This window comes from Eptesicus fuscus, chromosome 3 (assembly GCF_027574615.1).
Source record: "Eptesicus fuscus isolate TK198812 chromosome 3, DD_ASM_mEF_20220401, whole genome shotgun sequence".
Taxonomy (NCBI): Eukaryota; Metazoa; Chordata; class Mammalia; order Chiroptera; family Vespertilionidae; genus Eptesicus; species Eptesicus fuscus.
The window spans coordinates 51,844,940-51,872,126 of NC_072475.1; the positions used below are offsets into that span (position 1 = coordinate 51,844,940).

Genomic DNA, 27,187 nt, shown 5'->3' on the forward strand with positions numbered 1-27,187 from the left:
GTACCCAGCCAGCCCCACCTACCAGTCTCTATGCGGTCTCCACTTTTGGTCTTCGGGTATCAGGGTTCTCTCCTGCGAGTTTTCCGTTGATTATTCAGAAAGTTTTTCTGTATTTTAGTTGTAATTCCAGTTTGTTCCTGGGAGCACATCCGTGCAGAATCCACTTACTCTGCCACCATTTTTAATCTCTCTAAGACTTATGTTTTCTTACTGTGCTATCCCAAGAATGATTAGGTTCAGACACTTTAAATTCCATGGAAAACATTAACAACTTATGTAGGTCTTTCAAAATAATGAAGATTTTGTTAGCAGTAAGAAAGACAATTTTTTTTAATTGATTTTGGAGAGGAAGGGAGAGGGAGACAGAGATAGAAGCATCAATGATGAGAGAGAATTATCAACTGGCTGCCTCCCGCACGCTTCCTACTGGGGATTGAGCTGGCAATCCAGGCATGTGCCTGACCTGGAATTGAACCATAACCTCCTGGTTCATGGGTTTATGTTCAACCACTAAACCACACCAGGCAAAAAGTCAATTCTTAAAAACACTGAAAGTAGCTGAGTATCAACCCAGAATTATACAAAGTACCAATAGTTCCCCAATATTCCTAATTTTATTACTTAGCTTTTTAATTATGCTAGGTTCTTTGTGTGATATAACCCTGGGGGGATAGCTGATTTTCATAAATATCTAGTTTCTTTTTCCATTACTTACAGTGTGAAGTCACATTATATATGCATTTAATTATACCCATTCAACTATCTGTGCTGCAGCAAAGAAAGAAAAAAAAGCAAGAGAGCCCTAGTCAGTTTGGCTCAGTGGATAAAGCGTTTGGCCTACGAACTGAAAGGTCCCAGGTTTGATTCAGGTCAAGGGCACATGCCCGGGTTGTGGGCTCAATCCCCAGTGGGGGACTTGCAGGAGGCAGCCGATCCATGATTCTTCTCTCACCATGGATGCTTCTATCTATCTCTCCCTCCCTCTGCCTTCCTCTCTGAAACCAATAAAAATATATTAAAAAAAAAAAAAAAAAGCAAGAGAGAAAAATACTTTAAATAATGGTGGCAGGATGCTTGCCCTACATCCTTGCACCAGAGTAAGCGTGCAATGGAGAGTAAATATGCTGTTTCTCAACCAATCTAAAGACATATTCACCTGTCAAATGGTATCTCACACAGCCAATTATGATCCAGCTCACCAAAAAGGTAGCCTGTTCTAAAAGCTGGAGGAAAAACTGGCTAAAAAACAATATATCAGTTAACCATTTTTTCAAACTGGTGCCTTCCTAAAGAATTGTTTCAATGGTCATTTTGACAAAATTTTTAATATAAGTGAGAATTTAGGCCCAAAGCCTCCACAGAAAAGGTGATATCACTTTACTCAGTTCTTTAGATCAGAAAAAATTAGAAACCAAATCACTTATTTATATCAAACTAAGCTAATAACTAATGTATTTTTCAACCTATTTCACAAATATAAGAAAATTAAAACAGGAATACATATGTGGGAGTTATTCCATGACTTATTTTTAAATAACTAAAAATGTAATAGAAGTCCATCAAGTAATCAAAAGCAACCCTTAAAAGTTGGTTCTCAGTAGGAATAAATAAAACATACACACACACCGAGTTTTGAGATATGCCATTACTAGAGTACAAAATAAAGGCAAGGGTGAAAAGAACACCCAACTAAGAGGAAGCTTCTAATCCCAGATACTTTAGTAGCATCACTCACCTCTCCAGATATCAGTTACCTTTTCTGTAAAAAGGGACTAGTCTATGACCTATCTATGAAAATTCAGCATTATTATTTTCCAACCCCATACCTCTTTATTTCAATGTACAACTCACAAATTACTTTGTGAAAAACTAAATAAAATAGGAGCCAATTAATCTAACTTACTATCGTTGAGGTAGAACTGTCTTTCATATAACACAACAGTTATAATTATTTTTAATTAAAATTTCTGAGAAAGATTCTACAGATATCAGCAAGTTCCAAATTATGTAATCAGGAAATTCTACTTTACACGGTTAACTCACTTTACCCAGAAATTTAATTTCTTACTTAACTAGTATCTGAGTGTCAATAGATCACTTAAAAGCAAGATCCATAGGGAATAAGTGAGAGTCAATAAAAGAGAGAAATTTTGATTAAGAGATTACAACTCAATCTATCCCATCTCACACATATAAACAGACTTCAAACATAGGGTGCTTCTTACATTCTTAGTTCATACTAGAATGAGTGACCTTTGGTGACAGGAAGAGGCAAAAGATACAGTTTCACCCGTACCTTGAAAGGAACATGCCTCACAGGAGTTGTTTCCATAGGTCTAATATGGCCTCTTTCCTTGGGGAGACAGCTTGTGATACATAAGTCCTTTTTTTAATTTGGCAGTCTTAAAGTTTGCTATTTGAGTTAATGTTTTACCATCTCAGACCTAGGAAAGGCCCCAATATGAGCCTTTGGGTCAAAGATGTTACTGTTCTATGGAAACTTCACCAATCCCTATCAACAACTTTCCTCATTCTCAGACATCTGATTATTTGAACAGCTCTCCCTTTCTTTCATTCCATTTTTTTTTCCCCTTCTTACTGACTACCATAAAGTAACTTTTAACTTACTATTATAACAAGGATCATTTTGTCCAATTACCATTTTTCTTGACACTTCACATTACATCTATTTTTAATCTTATTAATACAAATGTTTCTAACTCATAACTTTTATAATTACTTATTACCGTTAACTTCAGGACATTCTACCTTATAAATACCACCAGTTTTTCTCCAGGTTAAATATTCCCAGAACCTTTTACTTTTTTACCTAAATCTCAAAAAAATGCGCCCCAATTCTGATCCTCCCTTATTTCTTTACTCTCAAAATATGAAGATCAACAAAACTCAAGGAAGACTCTAATAATTATTTCCTTGCCTCTTGTATGTTTCCTGCACAAGCCAGGTTAGTTCATTAGAACATGGTTTTTTGATGACTACAGATTTACTCTCTCAGTAGGTCAGTTAGTTTCATTTCAAACAGACAAACTATGTTCTAAAACCAAAAACTAAATCCTATCAGCCATCTCTTTTTGTCCATTGCTTTTCAGAGAAGAGTAGAAGGGAGGGAGGCAGAGTGGGGGAGAGGAAGAGAGGGGGAGAGAGGGGGAGACGCAACCCAGGTATGTACCTTTGACCAGGGTGGGAATCAAACCCAGGACCATTCAGTGTGGTCCTGGGGGGATGCTCTAATCACTAAACCACACTAGTCAGGGCCCATCAGCTATCTCTTATCTGGATTTAACCAGAGGAGCTAACTGGCACATTCAGAATATGTTCAAATCCCCCGAACAAACATTCTAATGATGTATCACATAGACATCAGACACTGCATATCCTCCTTTTAGCTCACCACTGTATATCCTCTTTTAGCTTACCACTGTGAATTGTTTTAAAAATTTTATGTGTTGTCTTTAATAATTGGTAAGTTGCCAACTCCAATTTATGATCCCTTCACAAAGTCTCCCACTTAGTACTTATATAGTTAGTTTAGGTTACCAATTATACCCATGAACAGAATCCAGCTTTAGAAAAACCAAGCAATCAAGATAATTTTGAAATTTTATTTGTCTTCCAAGATTTTAGAAATTACAATCACCTTGTCATTTCCAGCTTCAAGTTCTTATTTCCACCATCACCCAGACCACTGGGAAAAAAAATACAGAATAAAGACAAACTTGCACAGGGTGCCCCCATATCTGACCATAGCCCATCTCCTAGGACTGCTATAAATCTTAGGAATAAAGTATATTCACATTTTAAGACCTTATATTCACAGTGGTTGCAAAATCACCATGGTATACAAGCATAGCTTGATTAAGTAAATGGAATGGAAGAGTGAAAGGAACTACTATATATTATGTGACAGGAAGAGTGTTACTTTCTTTACATTATGTCCTCAGCTAATCCTCAAAACTCTCTGAGGTATTAAGTATTATTTGTTAGCTAAAAAAAAGGAATAAGAAAAACAGAGAAGTTAAGCAACTTAGAGTATAAGGGACTTTGAAGACAGCCAGAATTCTAGCTCTCTGTTACTGTAGGTGACCAGGGGTTTCTAGTACTAGGTTTATCAGGTTAACTGTATGTGACTCTGGGCAACCTAACATCTCTGAACATCAGTTTCCTCTTCTGTAAAATGGGGTTTAAGTGAGACACTTCATGTCAAATGCATAATTCAAAACATAGAATACAGTAAGCTTACTCAATAACTGGTAGCACTGGTCAAAGTCAAACAACTAGCTAAGAAAGTCAGAAATAAAATTCAGGTCTGATTCCCAAGTCCATGCTTTCTCTACTACAAAATGCCATAGCTGCCAACACACACTTATTATCCACTTAAGAATTCATTCTTGAAACATGACATAGATGGGAAACTGATGCTACCTAAGTGAGATAACTATTAATGGCTAACTAAACCAACAGAAGTATTTTAGCTTTAATATCTAATAAGCCAGAACCAAGTAGAAAACTCATCAGAAGATACTGTTTAGACATTCAGGCTTTGCTCTAGCTACTATAAAATTATTTTCCTCTGTAGAAACTTATCAAACCAACTAGAGGCCCGATGCACGAAATTCGTGCAAGGGGCTCGGCACCGTGGCTTAGTCTGGCACCGTGGCTTAGTCCAGAAGGTCGTCAGGTCTAATTAGCATATTATACTTTTATTATTATAGATTGTAAATTAAATTTTTAATTACCAGAGATATCCCAAATAAGTCTTCCTGGTTGTCCTGGACAAAGAAATCAGCCCTCCTCCTACATTATTTGAACACTGCATCAAATTGAAAACTCTCAACTTTATTTTCAGAATAAACTACTACTTAATATTGTTATTTATTTATAACTGTACTACTTATAAATTGAGACAACCAAACAGTATCATCACTTTTCCTACCCAACCCCTGGACCCAAAACAAGCTTTGTTGTTGTAACAATGTTTAAAAAATATCACTTAACAATCTAATGTGTGTGTGTGTGTGAGGGGGGAGGGGGGGGATCTAATGGCAGATAATGCAAAACCAAGGATAGTAGCAAAAGTAAATTTCCATAACAATTATTAATAGGCTTACTATTTCAACCAACTGAGCCACACTGGCCAGGGCTCAATGGGCTTACTATTTCAACAACTTCCAGGAACAGATCTGCCTTTAAAAAGGGTTGCTAAACCAGAATGGGATGCCCCCATACATTTATTTTGGCAACTGTAGCCTATTCAGCCAGGCAACAAGCCTCTTGAGAAAAGAATGCCACTTATATTCCAGCGAAACATGTGCCTTGGTAAAGAGTCTAACCAAAGGCAAAACATTTTTACTGTGTGATCACCCTTCAAAAGACAATCAAATCAGAAAACCTTCACTTTAGCAACAAAGCTTTTAGAAAATAGTGCTCCTTTTGCAATAATATTTAACGTTTCTGCATTTTAAAATTCTAACTTCTGACTCATAGATCTAAAATAGTCATTACATACACAAATGTTCTGCTCGTTTAGTTCAGAATCGTGTGTAGGAAACACTTGGTTTCTGTTTCTAGGTTTACGACTCCATACCCATTCATTTTGCACTAATATAACCACTACACACAGCTCTAAGACACTGATGATTAGAAGTAGTCAATTATGTGAGTAATTCATACCTCCTATGTCCAGACACCAAGAGTCAGAGATGTTTCCGTCAGGTCTATGGGAAGAGGAAACAATAAGCACCTGTCACAAAAGCTTTACAAACTGGGAAGCCACTGTCGATTCCCAATCCGATTCACTGGCCCGCACCTCCCACCCCCAAAAAAGGGGTTGAGAACCTAATTTATGAACCTCATGGGGAGAGAAGGAAAAGGATTGGAGGAAAGGGCCCTGGTTTTTCTCGTCCTCACTGGGAGAATCAAAGCGAGAGGCCTTAGGCAAGTCAAAAGTCATTTTTTCCTCTCGGGGCCTCCCTCAGTTTATCTGGAAACTACAGTGATTAGCAAGGAGCTTTGCTACTCCGTGGCTCGGGGCGAACGCAGGATCCCTTCAGTCAGCATCCGCAGAAACCCATCGGGCGCCCTGCCCATGCCCCTACCTTCGACCGGACTTTCTAAAAGGGCCGGAGCACCATCCCACCCCCCGGCCCCCGCACGGACTCGCCCTCCCCGAGCCGCGCGTCCAAGCCAGGCCTTCCCCCCCACAACGTGGATTCCTCCTCCTCACCTCACCTGTCCCAGACCGACATTACGCGGTCTTAGCGATCCCTTCCCGGTGCCACACACACACACCTTCCCCCGAGAAGTGAGGTCCAATTTTGGCCCGAGGAGGCTGACCGTAAAGCTCACCGGGTACCCGCCACCCGCGACAATACCATTCGCGTCCTCCAACCTCCCCCCATCACCGCCATCCACCCGCTCCCAGCCCCGCTCGCCCAGCCCTCCGGCGTCCAACAGAAAGCCCCGGGCCACTCACCGGCCGCCGCCGCCGCGCCGTCTCCTCGGCGGCCTCCCGGCTGGAGCAGCCCAGTGGCCACGGGGGGCCGGGGCCGCGGCCCGCCGCTGTCGCCGCCGCCGCACCGCCTCGCCTCAGCCCAGCCCCATCGCCCTCGGCCGGCGCCGGCGGCCGCGGGTCGCTCGGGCTCGAGGCGCCGCAGCCGCCGCCGCCGCCGCCGCCGCCACGCGCTGCGGCTCGGGGTGAGGGGAGGGAGGCGCCGCGGCGGGGCCCGGGCCGAGCCGGGCTCAGGGACGTCCGCGCAGTCCTCCTCGGAGCCCGCGGCGGCGGCGTGCAGCCGGGACTGAGCGAGAACAAGGGAGGGTGGCAGGGGGAGACGGGCAGGGGAGGGGGGCGGTCAGCTCTTGAAAACGGCCTCCCGCCGCCAGCGACGTAGCGATCCCCCCTCCCCTCAGCGGCGGCGCTCGGATCACGCTGCGGGGAAGCCGGCGGGCTGGCGGGCGGGGGAGAGCGCGCGGCGAGCTCGGGACTCCCGCGCCGGATGTGAGGTCACGTGGTTGCCTCAACCCAGCGCCGAGGGCGGAGGGGCGCAGAGGGGGACGACGGGAGGGGCGGGGCCAACGGCTGTGGGCGGGGCGGTGTGGCAGACCCCGCCCATCCCCCCGCCTTTGGAGAGCCCCCCAAGCGGGCGAGGAAAAGAAAGCGTAGGGCTGGGTGTTGTGGGGGTTACTAACAAAGGATGGATTTTTTTCGGGGGGACGGGATTGGGGGCGAGAGGAGGTGGAATTTGCCTCCTGGCCGTGCAAAGAGATCATAGTCCAACTCCTCGTTTTATGAACAGGGAAACTGAGGCCCAGGGAGGGGCCTCACCGGAGCCAAGGTCACGGAGGAAGCATGCGCTACATTGATGGAGGGGAAACCAGATCCTAGCTCCCAACCCAGGTATCTTTCATTCCTTAACAGCACCCCATACCCTCCAGAAACAAACAAAAAAAAAACTACTATAATTCGCATGTGACAACCGGCTGGGCACGCCCTGCCTGCCTCGGGCGCAGAACTGGGAGGCGTACCAAGTGAAAGCTCCCACGCGCCCACTAAACCGTCTCCGGCGGGAAGGAGTTTCTTCCGACGGTGCTGGACGTATATGAAATACTTCCCTCCGCACAAGATTTATCTCCGGGCAGGGCCCCGGCCGGATACACAAATCTCGAGGTTGGTTTGCTCAGCGGCCCTTCTGCGACGCGAGCGCCGGCTCCGCCACCTGCTGCCCCGGCTCTGGCCATCTTTCTGCTCTGAATCTACCTCGCCCGCACCCTTGATGCCCGTTAACAGTGTTATTGTTATTCCACCTTGCGGTTAAGTAATTCTTAGCTGCTTTAGCATAAGAAAGGGAATGGACCCATGGAGAAGCCCCTGGTCCACTCACCTGGAACATTTCCCGGGAGGCAGGGAGCATTCAGGCTCTGATTCACAGCACATGGACATATCCTGAGGTCTGCCAACGCCTGGTCCGCGACACTTGGGGATACCTTACCTGGGGCAGCACACCGCCCCCAGAGTCCAACAGCGCGGATATCACCACACCCGGAGCCAGGACAAAGCTGCTCCTGGCTCCCTGGACTGTGTAGAGCTGACCAGCGTTCTTGCACAAGGCGGGGTGGCATGGACAGAGAGCACCGCACTGGGACAGATCCACATCTCTCTTCCCAACACCGTTTGTTTCTTTGTTTCAAATCTCACAGGTGTTCAGATGATTGAATGAGATAAAGATGTGGAAGGGTTGGGCCAACTGGAAGAAGTTGAGCCCTTAAGCCAACTCCTCCACCTCTCCCCGCTCCTTGGCTCCTGGCTGTTTCCCCTCAGCCTATAAACAAGCTCAAACCCCTCGTGTCCTAAACACAAAACTATCAAGCCAACCCTCCCATCGAAGTGCCTCTCCAGTCAACTTGCAAGTGTTTCTCTCGTTCTTGCAGACCTCTGAATCAGTGGTCTACCCTGGCTGTCCCCATTTCCTCATTTCTCAGCACTTGTCGATCTGGCGTCCTCTCAGTAAATAAGGCCTCTTCCTCCTCTGGTGGCACCCTTAAGTGACACCAATTGTGAATCTGCACTTTAAAGGCAAGACTCCACTTTATGCCCACAGCTTCTCTCACTCCAATCACAGGGGATAACCTCCACCCTCATGGTTTCAACTACCAAATCAGCAATCTCCATGCCAGACCTTTCCCACAAAAGTTAGTACCCAAGTACCTGCCAGGCAGTTCTCTCTAGATATCACAGGGACCCTCCACACTCAGCATATCCAAGACTGAACTCATCCTCTACCTCCATAGCTGCCCCTCCCTCAGCTGTCCGAGTTACAGTCTGCTGGTACCGCCATCTACAGTCATCAGAAGTAGACAAACTTCCCAGTCCTATCTATCCCACCTCCTTAATAAGCATGGAATCCCTACCTCCATTCTCGCTGGTATGTGTTCCAGCCATCCTTTCCATCCTGAACTGTTGCAGCAGCCTCCTAACACTCTCTTTCAGACAAACTCGTTCTCCAATCAGCCCCCAGAATGAACTGTCTAAAATGCACTCCTATTCAAAATCCAGCAGAGATTCCCCTGGCTTCTGGCTGCATGTATATGTCCAAGACATCCACCATCAATCTGTCCATGAACTCAGGATTCTAAAGGACCATGGAGAGCCCCAAACTTCAAGAGGCAGCCAAAATCCCCAGAGTGAGGCAACACACCCTGGCAAGGGAAAACTATAGGGAGAAAAAGAGCAAGTGACTATTTTCAAAAATTCCCTGCTACAGATGTTTTGAGTACGGAAAGAAAAGAATTTGGACACAGATGGGAGGATATACTGAGTCACTGGGAAAGGCTTGAGCATGTTTATAGGCTGCTAGAAAAGACTGAGCCAGAAAAGGAGGAGAAGCCAGAAACCAGAAAAGGAGAGAGGGAGTAGAGCAAGCCCTGAGAAGTTCTGGAAGGCTTCATTGATTCTCTGCAAATGATGATTCTGGGCTGGGCTGCTGTGCATGCTGGGTCCAGCCTTTTCCTGCTCTGATCCTACTCACTCTGTAAGACCCAACCCATGATCACAACCCTCCCAGTAATAGATAACAAATAGGTAACAGCTTCCCCAGTACGTTGTAACTCTACTTTCCACAAAGACTATTTCTAACCTCCTCCATCCTCAAAACCCCCATCCTTGCATGACTTCCTCTCTGACCATCATCACCTTACCTCCTATTTCACCGGGAGCGGGGTGGGGGTGGGTGGGGGGATGCCTACGATCAAGAGGGAATACTGACAAATGTTTATATTCACCCACACCTGCATCCAGTGTTTCTTCCTGACTCCAGTTTTTGCCTCCTGAGAGAGTGCTAACCCTTCACGAGTACCTCCCATAGGTCACTGCTGTTGCCAAGGCAAGTGGACACTTTTTAGGCCTCATCTTTCTAGTCCTCTCAGCAGCATTTACCTCCCGTTCTTGAAACACTTTTCTGTTAGTTTGATAACTTGCTTTTGGAATTCTTCCTTTTCTCTTTACTCTTTCTCAACCTATCATGGGTGCTTCCTCTGTCCTCTAAATGATGTTTTCCCCCGGTTTTATTGTGTGTGTTTTTAAATTTGTCATCTATAAATCGACAGGAGTTGAAGATGGGCTTCGGGAAGTCTATAAATTCCTTAAACTTAAATGCAAATACTTTGAAAGGAAGAAATACGGCTTTCATCATCTTCACAAATGTGTCTGGGACACCCCAAAAAGGATAAGAGCATTGATTCACATGCACTCCCCCAGCTGACCTCACCCACCATGGCTGTAGCTAACATCTGCGTGGACGTTAATAACTCTCCCGCATATACCCACAGCCCAGGTCTCTCTTCACAGACCCTGGGCCATAGTTCCCTGTCACCTTCACATGATGTCTCACTGCTATTTCATAAATTCACTTACCCAAAACTCAACTGTTGCCCTGTTTCTCCAAACCAGCTGCTTTCACAGTCTTCTCAACCATTGCAAAACACACTGTTACCCACCTAGCTGCTTAAGCCAGAAACCTGGGGGTCATTCTTCCCAACCCAATACTAAATCCATTTTAAATCCTTCCACATCTCTCCATTTCTACTGCCACTAGCATCATCCAAGCTGCCTCCATTTCTCACCTGGAAATACTGCCTTAGCCCCAACTCATTTCCCTACTTTCACCCCTTCCCCCGTCCAATCCATACTCACATCACAGCCAGATGCATTACTGAGTGTGACTTGGAGTACAGCTCTTGATGAAGGCTTTCAATTGCTCCCTATTTCACTGAGAATAAAGTCTGAACTTTGACCTGTAAGGTCCAATGTTGGGTATGGCCTGCCTGCTCCCCTCCTGGCACTCCTCCACCTTTACCCTCCTCGCACCCCCAGATCTCCTTCCCTATCTCACCTCATTCCAGCCACAGTAGGCCTTCTTTCAGTTCCTTAAACACACCAAGCTCTTTCCTGTCTCAGGACTTTTGAGAAATCCTTCTTTCTCTTCCCTTTTTTCCTTGCCTGGCTCACTCTTACAAGTTTCAACTCTTGCCTTAAATGCGAGTACACCAGTTCTTGAAAAAAAAAAGGCCTTCCCCAGACCCTCATTCTTTATTTTCTGATCACTTTCATTTATTTTCTTTATAACGATTATCACAATTTTAATTGTCGGTGAGTTTATGTGTGTATTCAACATACATACATAGACTCCACGCTCTGTGGAGATGAGGACCAGATGCAGCTCTGGATTTTTTCTAGAAAGGGCTTAAAAGTGGCAAACCTTTTGGAAGAGGAAGTGTTTGTCTTGAGGCTGTGCTTGCATGGGACTCTACTAAGATTTTTGAAAGTATCAGTTTTGCGTTTTATAAATGGGCAAGGAATTTTGGAATTATGGGGAAGGGGCACATAAAGCATCCCCTCTCTCTTCCCCAAGACACCTCATATTAGTGCTACTGGCAGACACTGAGTTTGTTTGATCTATCACTATAGACCCAACACTAGAAAGCTGGGCATGTGGTTGACTCTCAAATGTTTGTAGTCTGATAAGTGAATAAATGAATGAATAAATTTACATTCTCAAACATCATCTCCTTCAAATACTTACTCTGACTCCCAGGCTAAGCATCGGCTCTTCTGTGTGCCTTTCTCACTTCATTTACAACTTTGAATAAGTAGTGTCTGTTTAATGACACTGTAGTGTCTGTGTCTTCCATTAGTCCATGTCATATTCATGGATTTTACTCTACAGTTCTGAATATTTTATGTCATTTGATCATCACTGCACATGCCAATACTAAAAGTAGCAGTTACTATTACCTGTATTTTTTATAGATGAGTAAACTTTGCATGTATTAAATCATTAAATCTTTAGAGTAATCCTAGGAAGTAAGTACTATTATCTCTATTTTTACAGATGAAACTGAAGAAAGCTTAAAATTTCATATTATGAAAGAGAAAAAGAAGTTAAATAACTCATTCAAGGTCACAGAGCTAGGAAACAATAGCACAGCCAGGATTCAACCAGGCAACTTAGATCCAGGGCCAAACTCTTCACCGATATGACCAAATTAAGCCAGAGGGATTATCTTCTGGGATCTAAACTCTGGGTTATTTGTTTAAACATCCAGAGGCTGAGCTCCTCATGAGCAAGGACCTAACTCACACATCCTCAGCCCCTAGCAGATGACCTAACACATGATGGTGCTCAATAATAAATATGCCAAGTAAGTAAATAACAAATTATTATTGATTTTCACAAGTACTATGTCAGACTAGCAATGGAATGTTATGAGTCCTATCTTATAGAGACGAAAAATGAGATTCATGACCTCACAAGAGGAAGTGACTTTAACTGTCCTTTTGACTGACTCCAGCCCTCTTTTATATTTCTTCTGCTGCTTCCATAAAAGGTTAGATTAGAAAGACTTCACCTTAAGAAAAGCTTTAAAAAGAAACAACACCACAGCACTCAGTGTCTTTCCTAGAAAAAGTGGCCATTAAAAGTCTTTTATTATGATGTTTGCCTAACAACAAGCTCTCTCTTTCCTTTAGCCCCTCCTAAACCATTATGTCCCTATTTAGCGTGAACTCCATGCAGGTGTCTCCCCCCCCCCCCTCTGTGTGTGTGTGTGTGTGTGTGTGTGTGTGTGTGTGTGTGTGTGTGTGTGTGTGTTGGAACAGGGAGAAAAGCTGTGAATCAGATGTCTGGAAATCAGAGTCCAGGGGCACCACTGAGTAATTTCTGTTGCTAAGCAATGTAATCCTTTTTTTCCCCTGGCTCTTCAACAAAGCAATAGCTGTGGCCCAGCATTCTTCTCAGGCTGTGGTGCCCTAGGATATGATGTGTCACTGAATATTGTTTACCAATTCGCTATTTAGGATATAGGGCCTCTTCTGGAGGAGTGCTCACTTTTGGCATATAGCCAGTCATGTGCTAGTACACTAGTCCTCCAAGAGGGGGGAAAAAAAAGCCATGATTTGTAGCACATGCCAGTTTTGTGGTGTAAATACTCCCCCTTTGGTGAATTTCAAGCTACCAGCAGTTTAAGCTGCTCACAAAATACCTGAAAATTTAGCAATCTATTCTAATGAGCTGACACCATCTGGCTCCAGCACACTGCTGCTTGTAGTAACTCCTTGTGTGGATGGAAAGAGGACAAATATAAGTAGCCCTTTAACTTATGGTTTCAGGGGCAAGGCCTGACTCATAGGCTGTTACAAGAAATATCCTAGTGTTTAGATGTAACCTCTGATGCGTAAAGAGCAATTGTACTGCAGATGGGAAAACGAGGTTCAAGGCTTAGTCTTCTTAGAAGTAATGTGTTTATTTTGTTGAACCTCAATTTTAATGGAAATTATATTACCCACCTTCACAAAATGGTTGATTATCTAACAAATACTTACATAGCTCTTATTATCTGCTAGGAATGAGACAGACCAGCAAGCCAGGACAAGTGGAATAGGAAAACTGAGACAGATAAGGGAACAAACCAGCAGAGCAATTTACAGCAGATACAGAAGGTCACCTTCCTAGAGATAGCATCTAGGCCTCAGTTGTATTTCAGCTCCAGACTCAGAAAAGCAGCAAAACCAGGTCAGTGAGACCAGGACCAGCTGCAATGACTAACGACGTCCTGCCCTGACACTGACCCATCAATAGAGACCACGACCCTGAAGGAGCACACCTAGAACACTGATGAATATTCTGCTGAAACCCTCCCCTGAGACCTCCCTTAAGATTCCCGCCTTTACCTTCGAGAAAGAGATAAACCCTCAAGACAAAGTAACCAGGGCTCACTCTCCCTATAGGGAGCAGCCTGTGCCATTCCCTTTCCCCTCTTCTTCCCTCACTTCTTCCCTCCCCACAGGCATGCATCTCCTAAACCCTAAAAACCCCCACTTAGCTTGCAACGAGGGGAGCAATAGGCAGTGGTCACTCATCCCAGGCTAATCCCCTGAACCTGCTCCCAAGGTCCCCTTTTCTCTGACTTCCCAGAGAGCTGAGGCAGCCCAGCCTAGGCTCTCCTGATACTTCTTCTATGCTAAGCCCTTTCTTGTTTCACTCTCCCCAGCATTAATAAACGCTCCCTCACAGTCACTTGGACTCGTGTTGTGAAATTTTTTCCTGCATGAAGTCAAGAATCCACACACTATTGGCCAGCCCTAGGCAGACTCACTGGGGGCCAGATCCCCTTTTTCGTAACAAGAACTGTTTAGTACTTTACAAATTTACTTATTTAATTTTTATAACAACACTGAGTGGTAAGTACTATTATCAATTTAGAGATGAAAAGACCAAAGCACAGAGAAATGAATTAAGTTCTCTAAGGTCACACAGCTACCAAATAATAGAGCCAAAGTTTGAGCCTCACTCCAGAGCCCATGCTTTTACCCTGTAGGGCCCCAGGTCAAAGCCAGTCACCTATTTTTATAGAGTTTTATCAAAACAGACATGTTCATTCATTTACATATTGACACATCTGCTTTTGTGTTACAACAGCAGAATTGAGTAGCTGGGATAGAGACCACATGACCTACAAAGCCCCAAATATTTGCTATCTGGCCCTTTATAGGAAAAATTGGCTGACCCCTGCTCTATGGTGTCCTGCCTGTTTGTATGGGTGAGACAATAGTTATTATTAGGAGTCTAGTAGTCCCCACATCAAGCTGGCTCTGAAGTTGCATTTTGGGCCCATAGTACAAGTGAAAAATAATGTCAAGATTGTAACTTGCCCTAGCTGGTTTGGCTCAGTGGATAGAGTGTCAGCCTGCGGACTGAAAGGTCCCGAGTTCGATTCCAGTTAAGGGCACATACCTTTGTTACAGGCTTCTCCTTAGCCCGTGCCCTGGTCAGAGTTTGTACAGGATGCAACCAATTGATGTGTTTCTCTCACATCGATGTTTCTCTCTGTCTTTCCCTCTCTCTTGCACTTTCCCTAAAAATAATCAATGGAAAAATATCTTCTGATAAGAATTAACACACACACACACACACACACACACACACACACACACACAGATTGTAACTCTATCCTAACATTTGTACTATAACAATCGTGTCAATGAAATAGCATTCAGGTATAAACTTCAGTTACAAATGACCCGTGGAAATGTGTATTAACACAAACATATATCTGACTTTATGTGACCCCAGTATCTCAGAGTTGAAATTAATTCAGAGATTTTTCATTCCAACCTTTGACTCTCCACTTGGGGATACTGTATTGGGTTTCTGAAGTTAGTGCTGTAAATCCCTTATGATCATCCCTTGAGTCCTGCAAGATGATTCCCCTGGATAGACCTGGGATTTTTGCACAGCAGAACAAAGGCACCTCTTTTGTGGGGTTCAGGTAGCAGGTTTACATCTACAACCTGTCTTTCTGTCTCCAGGCAGCTTCACCATGTGGCTATGTCAGATACCAAGCAGACAAGTTCCTCAAAGCCTATCACTCACTGGCCTCCTGTAGAGTCGTTAAAAACTTTCCTGACCTTTGCAGCTACTTCCTGTAAGCCTCTCAGGGACTACTAGTCACTTGTGACCTATTTTCAGATCTGGCAGTTCTGGCTTCTAGAGCCAACGAAGAACAAGCCCAGCTGCAGGTGGTCGAATGTTTCCTGTGCTCTCCTGGCAGCAAAAAAGAATTGTTCAGTGACATGCCTGTAGGTAGTAGCTCTGACAGGCTCCTGATCACCTCTCTCAGGCCAGTAGATTTTCATTGCACTATGAACCACAGCTCAATATCTACAGAAGATCACCAGAAGGCTGTTTGTTATCTTCTGTTTGCTAAAGACAGTTGCTTCCTTATACTAGTAGTAATAAAGAAAAAGAACCCATTTGTTCATATTGTTGTTATTTTTTTCCCTCTCAAAGCAAAGATGCTTCATCAGAATTGGTAAACTAAGGCAATACTGATTGAGCTCCCATGTAGAAGTTTCATTGTCAAAGAATGCCTTTCATAAACATTTCAAAGCGGAGTTGATCCAAAACATACCTCCATCATGAGGTTACCTTAATGTAATACAATCTGGGAAGCAGAGTCCAAACAGCTTGAGGTTCTGCAAATTCCCCAAGAGCTGCAGGCAGAAAGCAAAGAGAACAATGTTTCAAGATGGAGACCACCAGAAACATCTTGCTATTCCCAAGAAGTTCTTTGTCACTAAACTCATTAAATGTGCTTAAATAGCTCATATTACCAGCAAAGACAATCAAAATGAAACCTCACGGGGCTTTACTAAAAGTTCCCTTTATAATCTTTTAAGCTTATATGATTTTTAGGGTATCTTTAAATAAATTTATAAACTTAGTTTCATTTTTTGAATAATAATAAACTTAAAGAAAACTCAGGACTCTAAACATCTCAAATATTCCTTCAAGGATTACCTAATAGTTTCTTGGGTTCCTAAAATACTTGATTTTATCTTTCCATTAGAAATCATGTGTTCCAACAAATAAAAATCATGCCCAGCTCCACCCTCCTCCATACCAATTCAAATAGTCACAGAAATAATTACAAGCTCCAAGAGAGAAGATTTACACTTGATCTTAGCCAAAAGGCCGAGAAACGATAAGATAGTCACATTTAACTTTGCATCACTTATTACTGACTAGTGGCCTGATGCATGAAATTTGTGCACAGGACAGGGGTGTCCCTCAGCCCGGCCTGCACCCTCTCCAATCTGGGACCCCCCGGGATTGGGCCTAAACCAGCAGTTGGATATCCCTCTTATAATCCGGGACCACTGGCTCCTAACTGCTCACCTACCTGCCTACCTGATTGCCCCTAACCACTCTGCCTGCCAGCCTGCTCGCCCCCAACTGCCCGCCCCCCCGCCAGCCTGATCACCCCCAACTGCCCGCCCTCCCGCCAGCCTGATCACCCCCAACTGCCCTCCCCTACTGGCCTGATTGCCCCTAACCACCTCTGCCTCGGCCACGCCACCATGGCTTTGTCTGGAAGGACATCCAGAAAGTCTCTTGGTCTAATTAGCATATTACCCTTTTATTAGTATAGATATGTGACCTCCATGAAGTCAAGAATTTTCTTGATGTTGTTCAGTGACTAGAAAAATAACCACCATGTAGCAGCCACTCAATAAATATTGAATAAATGAGCCTATAGTTTTAATAAATTTGGGAGGAGGCTTAAAATTCTTAATATTTTTTTTCAGTAAATTTGGCCCTCCTTGCAAGAGTCAGGGATCAATCAGAGAATCAGAAGTAGGCCTATATCAGTGATTTTTTTTTTTTTTTATGACAAATTAGGTGTCAGCCTTATGGGAACTCCCTTGTAGGTAACAGTTTTCTTTTCTCTTGTTGCCTTTAAGATTCACTCTTTGTCTTTAATTTTTGGCGTCTTAATTATGATGTCTCTGGGCATGGACCTGTTTGGGTTATTCTTGTTTTGGGTTCTCTGTGCCTCCTGAACTTGTGTGACTTTTTCCTTTACCAGGTTAGGGAAGTTTTCTACCACTATTTCTTCAAACACCTTCCCTATGCCTTTCTCCCTTTCTGCCTCTTCTGGCACATCTGCTATTTATTGTTACATTTCACATTGTCCCATAGCTCCCTTAAGCTGCCCTCCTGTTTTTTAATAGCTTTTTTCTCTTTTGGTTTTCTGACTGAGTGATTTTTCAACCTTGTCTTCTAATTCACTGATTCGATCCTCAGCTTCCTCTAATCTGCTGTGTATTCCTTCCAATGTGTTCTTTATTTGTGTTATGTCATTCTTTATCTCAGACTGTTCTTTTTTCATAATTACTATATATTTTTTCATGCTGTTGAGCATCTTTACCATCATTACTCTGAACTCTGTTTCAGATAAATTTCTTATCTCTGCTTCATTTATCTCTTCTTCTGGAGAATGCTCTAATTGTTTCATTTGTGGGTTGTTTCTTTGTCTCCTCATTTTGGCTTTCTGTTTGGGTTTGTGACTATGTATTAGGTAGATCCTCTACACCTCTCAATCTCTAGTGCAGGACAGTGTTAAAGGCTGTTTCTGACTAATTATATCAGGCATAGACTCAAAGCCTCCAGAAACCTCCTCTGCCTACAGACTGATAGGATTCCTACTTGAATTGCCCACCAGGCAATCGTCATCAGGTGTGGCCAAGAATATTTTTTCAACAGAGTGGAGAAGCTGCTTCTGCCTGGAGGCTAATTGTTATTTTTAATCTCTTAAGTGGCCTCAGGGCAAGGTGTTTTCCAATAGAGTGTGTCAACTGTCTCCCCCCCAGGCAAGGCAAACGTCTATGTGGGAAAGATGTCCTCCACTGTGTGAGGAATGACTCAGCCCAGGAAACTTTCGGTGTCTGCCTTCTGAGCACTATCCTCCAAATCTCCTGTCCTAGCCTCTGTTCTCACAGCTCCAGTCCACTTCACCTTCCCTCTACCAGAGCACAAAGTGGGTGGCTCCATGGGGAATTTTGTTTGTTTGCCCTTTGAGAGGGTGCCTGAATTTTCAGCTGTTACACTCTGGCAGACAGCACCCCACTGCCAGATGTTATGTGGGTACCCTCCTCAGTTTTGGTGCTCTCTGCTGGGGAACCCAGCTTGGGGACTAGATCCCAGAGTTCTCAGTAGCAACCCCCACAGCTGAGATATCCCTCTGGGACTTCAGTTGCTATCTGTGGGTGCCCAGCCAGCCCTTTTGCACCTCCGCCCCTCCTACCAGTCTCTATGCAGTCTCCACTTTTGGTCCTCAGATATCAGGGTTCTCTCCTGAGACTTTTCCATTGATTATTCAGGAAATTTTTCTGTATTTTAGTTGTAATTCCAGTTTGTTCCTAGGAACATGTCCGTGCAGCATCCACTTACTCTGCCACCATTTTTAATCCCTCTATCAGCGATTTTTATCCAGTGTACTGCAATAATTTTTAAAACATGCAGTACCTGCCCTAACTGGTTTGGCTCAGTGGATAGAGCGTTGGCCTGCGGACTGAAAAGTCCCAGGTTCAATTCTGGTCAAAGGCATTTACCTTGGTTGCAGGCACATCCCCAGTAGGAGGTGTGCAGGAAGCAGCTGATTGATGTTTCTAACTCTCTATCCCTCTCCTTCCTCTCTGTAAAAAAGCAATAAAATATATAAATAAATAAATAAATAAATAAACAAATAAATAAAACATGCAGTACCTGACTATTTAATCAGGGCACTGACCTCTTTTTCCCTTAAATTGTTAAATAAAAAATTGACAATAGCCAACACAACAATGGTCATCCATTGTGATTGTCCCATCTTGAACCATAATTATATGTTTTATAATAGAGTTGCATCTGATTGGTTAATTCTTGATACCAGAAATCCTTATATACAAGTACTTTATGGTATGGAATTTTGGTGTAAGTCTCCCCAAATCCCAATATTTATTTGGAGGATTGGTCCAGGATTTTGGACTAAGGTTCAATATTTAATTGTGCCTCACATTAAATTAAATCAAAGTTTCTCTACATTGGCATTATAGACATTTTGAGCTGAATCATTCTTGGGGTGGGGGTGGGGCAAGAGGAAGGGAGAGGAGGCTATCCTGTGCATTGTAGGATATTTAACAGCATCTTGGCCTCCAATCACTAGATGCCAGTAGCTGCTTCGCAGTTTAACACCTAAAATGCATTTAGACATTGCCAAATGTCCCCTAGAGGACAAAATTGCCTCTGATTGAGAACCACTGCATTAAATCTTTATTGAGTAACCGACCCTCATCATTCTTTCCAGTAACTTTGAGAAATATCAGAAATTCATCACTCTAGGTGGATGGATGGATGGATGGATGGATGGATGGATGGATGGATACATACATACCTTCATACTTTGCTTACTTGAGATGAATTAGGACATCTTTGCACTTGGTGTCAGTCCCTAAAGAAGAGATGCTTCCATGTAAATATTTCCCTGCTGCTCAAGTCACATGTTAGCATTCTTTTCTTCTCATTTTTACAAGGAAAGAATTTCCTGATCTATTATTTCATTTGAGCCCAACAATCCATTAAAGGGAAATATTATTACTCCAATAGATATTTAGATGAAGAAACTGAGGGTCATGGAATGAAATGATCAACTTCAGGGCTAAACTCCAAATTCAGTGCTGCTCCTCTTCCCGCTATGGAAAGCTTGCCTCTGTCTCCCACTCATTGTAACCCTCGTTGTAATGGGTAAACATTAGGGATGGAGTCTTAAGGATAATGATGCTCTTCTAAAGTGCCAACACCTAAATGGCATTTAATCTAGTCAATATCTAGAAATTGGATTACCCCTTCCCAGAGTACATTGTGCTTTAATCTAATTAAACTCTAATTTTCCATTAGAGCTAACTTCCTGTTTACAGGGAATGCAGGAGGAATGAGTTAGACACTAGTAAGGAACAATCAATCAAATTCAGAAGTGGGGACAGTCTACTCTACAAGAAAACTGTGGTCTGAACTCTTCCAAAAAGTCAGCATCTTGAAAATAAACATTAAAAAAACAAAACCATTTAGGGACGATGTTAGATACTTGTGGAAAGTATTTGGGGATAAAGCACCATGATAAAGCAAATGCATCAACAAAAAAACAAAGATAGATAGATAGATAGATAGATAGATAGATAGATAGATAGAGGATAGAATAGTAAAATACTAACTTTAAAATATTTTTAAAGTATATTTTTATTAATTTTAGAGAGGAAGGAAGAGGGAGAGAGAGAGAAACATCAATGATGAGAATCACCAATTGGCTGCCTCCTGCACACCCCACACTGGGGATCAAGCCTGCAACCCAGGGTTCAACCCGGGATTTGAACCCTGACCTCCTGGTTCATAGGTCGATGAGCAACCACTGAGCCATGCCAGTAGGGCAAATATTTTAATGGACGATGCATAGAAGAACCCACAGATCATTTAGGATGGGCGGTTCCATGGTTATGCTTCAAGAACCCCATGAACTCCTCACAGCTATGAGCAACATCTTGTGTGCAGTAGGAGCTCTGCTTTTTTCTGGAGAGAGGTTGTATAGCTCTTGTCTAACTTTTCCTAAAGGGTCCCATGACTCCAGAAAGCCTGAAGCCTTGGTTTGTCTGGAGATTTTAGGTCTCGTGGCAGCAGAGGTGTGAGAACTTTGGACTTCTAAATATTTCCCTGCTGCTTAAATCATATGTTGGAGATGGCTGCCTAAAGTCCTAGGATCTTAGAACTGAAAGGAGGCTTAGGAATGATCTAATTCAACCCTGAAGACAAACGCTCTGAAATAGGCCTGCCCATTTACTTAGTGGTAGAGGCAGAGGCAAAGTCTAGGTCTGATTCCCAGGTTACCACTCTGTTTATTGAAAAAGGTCAGGCAATTTACTTAGTGATAGAGGCAGAGGCAAAGTCTAGATCTGATTCCCAGGTTATCACTTTGCTTATTCAAAGAACCAGCCTTGTCTGTCAGTCACTTGACCTCTTCTACTTTCTATGTAGACTCGACAAGCCAACAAACATCCTCATGCAGGTCACAAAGCCCACCTGCCCTGCTTCCCCTCCTCTTTCCTTCTTTATATCCCCTCTACTAGCTTACCTGGTTTACTCCTCACCTGCCACAGGGTCTCCTCGGGGTTCCACTGACACAAGCAGCACACACACATTGGGGCCTTTGCTCTGCTGGTCCTTCCTGCAGTGCTCTTCCTCCAAGTACTTGCTTCGCTAACTGCCTCACCTTCTTCACGTCTGCTCAGGTCTTTCCATGTGACTGACCACCTGTTTAATACTGCAGCTCCCTCCACCACCACCCCTAGCAATACTCGGTCTTACTGCTTATTTTTTCCTTATCAACTGTCACCCTGCAACAACCTATACAATTTTCCGTTTATTCTACTTTTGTATAGTGTTAAAGTTCCCCATTAGAATATAAGCTCCACAAGGGCAGAGGTCTTTGTTTTATTTGCTGATATATTTCAAGTGCCCGGAGCAGTGCCTGGCACAGAGAAGGTAGTCAATCCTGGAAATGTTTCTCTCTGCAAATCAGGACTTAATTTCAACTTGTCTTAATAAAGAAGACCACAAGGAGGAAAAAAAGATATGTAGGAAAGGTGAGGTGGGGAATTATACTGGGTGTTTTCATTATTTAAAAGGTTGTATTTGCCCTAGCCGGTTTGGCTCAGTGGATAGAGTGTCAGCCTGCAGACTAAAAGGTCCCGGGTTTGATTCCAGTCAAGGGCACATGCCCAGGTTGCAGGCTTGATCCCCAGTAGGAGGTGTGCAGGAGGCAGCCAACCAATGATTTCCTCTCATCATTGATGTTTCTATCTCTCTTTCTCTCTCTCCCTTCTTCTCTTAAATAAATAATATATATATATATTATTTATATAATAATAAATAATATATATTTTAATAAATAAAATAAAAGGTTGGATTTAAGCTTTCGTTTGATGAAATATATGAATGGGTACAGGACTGGTAGTTCAGCCCTATTTTGCACAATGTCAACTAGCTCTGCTCTGTACACAAAACAGATTAGCAGTATCTCTTCCAGCCTGAGGGCTTATATGTTGCAATTCTCTTGCAATAAGTTCCTAAATATTTAATATGTGAATGACTTCCTAATAAGGTGTTGATTTACTACATCACAGGCATAATGAAGAGGCATCAATTCAGGTCTTTCAGGATTAAGTTTAAAGCTCAAAAGCTTAGCTTCTCGAGCCAAGCAAACCAGCACACAGCGTGTGCATGAGGCAGAGGAACATTTACACACAAGCTCAGACTTGCAGCTGTGTTTTTCTAAGACCCCTCCCCCACCTTTGCGTTGGGCCCACTGGGTTTCATCTTGTTCTGAGTGTGTGATTGAAGAGTGCTGAGCACATGGTGGGGGGTTCTGTGATGGGTTCCATAAACAGTCACTCTTCAGTTTGTTTGTTTTTCTACTTTTTTCTCTTTTCATTGAATTTATTGGGTTGACACGGGTTAACAAAATTATACAGGTTTCAGGTGCACAACTCCACAACACATCATCTATACACGGTATTGTGTATTCACCACCCCAAGTCAAACCTCTGTCCACCACCATTTATCCCTCTTCTCCCCTCCTCCACCTTCTTTTCCCCAGCCTCTTACTCTGCAGTTTCTAAGCTTTGGAAAGAGACGCTGATCTAGTATTAATGAGATCCACTTGCATCTCCAAGTGTGGATGTGGGTATTCATTGCTAAATTTGACCAGAAACTAAGGCTAAACTTCAGAGAGGAAAGCGTGTCAGCTGAACACTCCGAGTGTTTTGCTAGCAGCATTTCATTGCAAACGTGTGTATCATCTTACTGTGACCTCAAGTTGTAGATGAACAAATGGACTGACTGGTAAGGGATTTTGAAAAATTAGGACAAAATGTGGCCAGGTATTCTTTCTCCACCCTCAGCAGGTTGCACACCTGGGCCTTTCAGAAAGTTTTCTCAAATCACAAAATTCTTCTCTTCTCTGTGGAACAATCTCATTCCTTTTTCAGTGCAAGGTTACCTGAACCATTACTGGTCTCCATTCATAGTGACAAACCATTGCCACTGCTCACATATTTCTGATTAGCCAGACATAAGGAAAAGAGGTTCAATGAGAGGTTCCTTTAAAAAAAAAAAAAAGCCTTCCTTTTTGTGGTGTTGCCATCATTCGTGTCATTCATTAAAGAACTATTTACCGAATGACTACTGTGTGTTTTAGAATAAGCCAAGCACTGGAGAAACAACAGGACAAAAACACTGCTCCCATCCAAGAGTTTATAGTCTAGTCTAGCCTGGCCAGTGTTGCTCAGTGGTTGAACATCATCCCATGGACCATGAGGTCGCCAGTTGGATTCCCGGTCAGGGCACATGCCCAAGTTGCAGGCTCATTCTCCACCATGGGGTGTGCAGGAGGCAGCCGGTTGATGTATCTCTCGCATTGATGTTTCTATCTCTCCCTCTCCCTTCCTCTCTCTCTAAAATCAATAAAAACATATTTTAAAAAATAATAATAACAATAAAAGAATGGCAAATTGCCCTGGCTGGGTAGCTCAGTTGGTTAGAGCATCATTCCAATACGCCAAGGTTTCAGGTTCAATCCCGGTCAGGGCACTTACAAAAGTAACCAACGAAAGCATAAGTAATGCGACAAGTCGATGTTTCTCTCTCCCCCCCCCCCCCTGCCACTCTCTCTAAAAATCAATGGAAAATATATCTTTGGTGAGGATTAACTACAACAAAAATGCTCAATAATTTATTTATTTATTTTTTATTTATTTATTTATTTATTTATTTTTGTCAAGCACAGAGCCTTTATTTTACATCATTTCCAAAAAGGACAGTTTGTAAGTCAGCAGCCAACAATTTCTAAGAAAGTGACAGCAAAGGTAACTGGCTCAGGTCCCTCTGTGTATACCATGTACATTTCATGTCTGAGTACCTTGTGTGTCTGGCTTAAGTGAAGGTAAGGCAGTGTAGATTGTGCAAACAAGAAATCTGTGTCCTGTGTTCAAGAATGGCTACTACGTGCATCACGCAAAATGTACAACCTGAAATGTTGATCTGCAACCGAAGTTTCCTCAAGCAAAGATGTGCGTGAACAATGACCAACACATCAGAGCAACGTGGGCAGAGAGAATGGATAATGTCGTGGGGCAGCGAGGTTAGCGCATTGATCAAGAGCCCCAAGCAGGAGGAGCCATGCCAGTGGCAGAGCAGGCTCGGAGGGTGAGCAGCAGTCATCTCCAGCCACCTTAAGTTCCTTCCTGCCTTCACGCTAAGTTGAGCAGCTCCACGTCAAAGATGAGGGTGGTACCGGGAAGGATGACACCAGGGTGGCCAGTGGCTCCATACGCCACACATCAGTGGTGCAGGTCAGCTCCGCCCTCTGCTCCAAGCTTATCTGGGCTGCACTCTCTTCAAAACCCTTGATGACTTCCTGTTTGCCAATTCTGAACTTGAAAGGTTTGTTTCTGTCTCTGGATGAATCAAATTTCTTTCCACTTTGGAGCATTCCTGTGTAGTGCACCGCACACGTCTGGTCCTTCTTGGGTAAGGTGACCAGATGTTAACATTGGTAAAGCGGGACACCATTGACGGGGGGCGGGGAGATGGTTCTTTTTTAAAAAAATATATTTTATTGATTTTTTTACAGAGAGGAAGAGAGAGGGATAGAGAGTTAGAAACATCGATGAGAGAGAAACATCTATCAGCTGCCTCCTGCACACCCCCTACTGGGGATGTGCCCGAAACCAAGGTACATGCCCTTGACCGGAATCAAACCTGGGACCCTTGAGTTCGCAGGCCGCCGCTCTATCCACTGAGCCAAACCGGTTTCAGCCCCGGGGAGGGGGGGGGGGGGTGATTAAAAATTTGATCTATATTGTAATCGCTTTTGGTTTTTTTAATAAAAGGAAATTCACTTCTTAGATCATTGTTGAATTTGCATCCTCTTTTCTTACTCATTATGTTAAAAATCTAAAAAAATAATTTAAAATTATATTATAAATTATTATATACATATTGCTTAAAAACACAGTAAGTAGGTACGTAATTACATGAACATATTTTATTGTTATTTTATAAATTAAATTAATTTGATTGTTATAAAGTAACTATATTTTAAAAATTATTTTAATCCTATATTTCTTTCTAAATAATAACAATACTAACTTGTATTATTTTTCCTCTGAATTTGCCGTAACGTAAGTCGTAAGTGTCACTTTCAAGGCCAGTGCTAGACTTTTTGCTGTCACTATAAAATATAAATAATATGAGTACTGTCTGCTAAATTCAAGAAATTTTATGTATTTATGAAATAAATAAATTACTTACCTAAATTATCTGAATAGCTGATTTGTAATGACATCACTTGTTTAACTAGCTTACTAGCACGCAGTACGATGTGTATCGTCTGAGAGACAGTTACAAAATGTTTTTGTCGTTGCCAATCCCAAAAAATTGTTCATTGTTCATTAAGTCCAAACAATGGTGGTCGAATTCTAACAACTGATCAACAATGCGAACTTTGATAAGCAGTTCTCGATAATCAGTTCTCAACAATTATTTGTTATTATTAAAGTTTAACATTATAAAATTAACAAAAATAATATAAAACTCATATCCTGGCTAAATAGCCACATGGCCACTGAAAACCGTATATTCCCTTCCCATTCTCCCGCCATTCCCTAGCTTGTCGTGCATTCTTTCCAAAAATCGGGACTTTTTTTAAAACGCCGCGGGACGCGGGACAAATTGTTAAAAATCAGGACTGTCCCGCCAAAAGCGGGACGTCTGGTCACCTTATTCTTGGGGAGTGTCCCTCCATCTCCCAGGGAGATGGTCTCGATCTCCTAGCCCATTGCGTCCCACTGGCCCCGCCTCCGAGGGTCCCACTGTTGCCCTGACCCCGGCTAGGCTCGCTCTGGCTCCAGATCCCTCTGGCGTTCTGACTCGCCTCCCAGCCACCACTCTCAATAAATATTTGCCGACATGAATAACACCAATGATTCTGTGTGATCTGATAGAAGCCTACTTAATGTCAAAGTCTCTTCTAATCATTAAGTCTGAGAACCAATTAAAGTTTTTAAAATGACTATCAATCCCAATATGGTAGAATTAATCTTTAATTCCTAAGTTTAATTCTAAATATTGTCACAACCTGAGGAAAATGGTTTAGGCACAGATGCCACGCTTAAAAAAATAAATAAATCTATATATATAAAAGCCTAAGTGACTGGCCGACCAGCTGACTGGCCAACTGGCCGACTGTCCGGTAGCTATGATGTGCACTGACCACCAGGGGGCAGATGCTCAACACAGGCGCAGGAACCACAGGCATGGAAACATGGAACAGAATGATGAATCTCAGAGGGAAGGGGGGAGGCGAGAGGGTAGGAAGAGATTAATCAAAGATCTTTTATGCATACTAGAGGCCCTCAGCCTGGCCTGTGCCCACGTACTCCAGGACCCCTCGGGGGATGTCAGACTGCCGGTTTCAGCCCATTCCCCACAGGCCAGACCGACAGACCCCACTGGTGCACGAACCCGTGCACCGGGCCTCTAGTAAATAAATAAAAAAGGAGGAGGGGGTACCCTCTCTGTAATGCTATCCTGCTATGTTGTGTAAGTGGTATTGTATTTGAAACAAATGTCTCCCCAGGTGTCTATTTCTACCTAGGTTGATTGAACGCATTCAACATGTTCATTGTTCAGCCTCAGTTTTGTCATCCTGTTTATTTTTTGTGAAACGCTATTTCAAAATGTAGCTC

General features: G+C 43.1%; 1 protein-coding gene and 1 pseudogene across 11 annotated transcripts in view; both read right to left on the bottom strand.

Moving 5' to 3' along the window:
* The window catches only part of ATP13A3 (ATPase 13A3), a 96,076-nt gene extending 89,080 nt beyond the window's left edge, over window positions 1-6,996 (bottom strand). For 8 of the 11 annotated variants that reach the window (XR_008555558.1, XM_054713840.1, XM_054713841.1 and 5 more), the window contains exons 1-2: window positions 6,494-6,995; window positions 5,692-5,735 (exon numbers count right to left, since the gene is read on the bottom strand). The gene's annotated coding sequence lies outside the window, so the exon portion shown is untranslated. Of the gene's footprint in view, window positions 1-5,691; window positions 5,736-6,249; window positions 6,312-6,493 lie in introns of those variants that run through there. The other 3 variants (XR_008555559.1, XM_054713843.1, XM_054713839.1) reach the window with 2 other exon arrangements.
* A 17,692-nt stretch (window positions 6,997-24,688) lies between these two features.
* Window positions 24,689-26,278, bottom strand: LOC129147448 (peptidyl-prolyl cis-trans isomerase FKBP1B-like; annotated as a pseudogene).
* Between the last annotated feature and the right edge of the window lie 909 nt (window positions 26,279-27,187).